Here is a 1,636-nt window from a genome sequence, read left to right as displayed (position 1 = left end):
CATTGGTCGTGGGCGTGGCCTGGATCCACTCACTCCCGACTCTCGTACTCGTACTGGGCTGTTCGTGAAAAAAGTACGATACGCGAGACGAAGATGAAAGAAAGGTGATGGGAAATGGAAAGGTTCTATTCTGGAAAAAAATTGCATCACCCCTACCTGTCCACCGTACGGTAGCAAGCACGCGCGAAATACTTGGGTGGATCGATGCGCGGAGGAGAAACATCGTTAACTGCTCGTTGTACAGCTCGTACGTATCCATGTAATATACGTGTATTACGCGTTTATTTTTTTTCGTTTATTGATTGTTTGGCGAGGTTGATCGGGTAACGCAAGGATATTAATCAGGGTTTTCTATCTAATCCATGCTGTTATTGTTATATTTAAAAAAGGCTTATTTATTGAAAACAATTCCTTGATGAAGAATATTACATCAAAGACAAGTAGACGTGATTGGATATACTTTTAGATCGTGTTGTATTCGTATTTAGATATCTATAAAAAATAAAAAATTCTCTATTGTTAAATATATATTCATAAATGATTCATTTATTCTTAATACAATAAATAATTATCTACATACAAATATTGTTATTAAAATTACAAGCAATTATTGTGCAAAATTTAAATAAAAAAGATATCCTTCTATCTCGGGATAGTAATTTACATATATAAGAAAAATGCTTATGCGAAAAAAATTAAAAATATATTTATTATATAAATAATTGTGTATCCGCTCTTTAAAATAAAGAGTGCTATTGGATAATACAATTTGTGTTTAGTTCTGGAATTCTCTATCATATATTATGTAACAATTATTTCTAATAAATAATTATACGCTATCGACCATAAATATGTATTGGATGTATTAGAACATTTATTTTGTTTTCAATATTTTATTATTTTAAAAATTTTATACTTTATTTTATTTGATTTTGTAAAACACGCTGTATAAATGAAACAACAGATTTTATAATAAAACTTGAATTTTTATTTTATATTATATTTATTTTATTTTATATAAATTTTGTTAAATTTAAAACAAACGAAGTATTTAAAAATTTTGAATTTTTACTTCTACTCTATCGAATATTTACATTATTATTAAATATTTATGCCACGTTTAATATTTGATGAATGAATAACCTCTTGAGAATACTATGTATTAACAACGGCATAAGATAATTTCTAGTTTAAACTGTAAATCCTTAATTAATAATCGCAACAATCAATGCCATAACAAATACGAATATAAAAATAATAAGAATCCAAACATTTGAAGAAATTGAATACTTATTATCTCACTGTGTCCAAGAAGGGAATATCCTTCAATCGTGAAAATAATCCTAAATATATATATATATAACAAAATATTTCGATAACGCGATATCAATACAAAAACACGAAAATAATAACACAAATGAATCAAATCTTCCCCAACCTTCATTTCTTTTATTTCCAACCGTTACACAAAACCCTTGAAACCTCGTAGATGACTAATAGATTGATCAGTAGCGTAGGATTGCTTCGCCGCCCGTTTATCCGACTATCTGCTCTCAATTGCCCTATCTGCTCTTTTTGCCTTCAACGAGCAGCCAATTCGACGAATTCAATAACTCCGGTGTCCCGCGTGCTCGAC

The sequence above is a fragment of the Apis dorsata genome, unplaced genomic scaffold (genome assembly GCF_000469605.1).
Source record: "Apis dorsata unplaced genomic scaffold, Apis dorsata 1.3 scaffold_41, whole genome shotgun sequence".
Classification (NCBI taxonomy): Eukaryota; Metazoa; Arthropoda; class Insecta; order Hymenoptera; family Apidae; genus Apis; species Apis dorsata.
Note: the sequence above shows the minus strand (reverse complement) of the source record.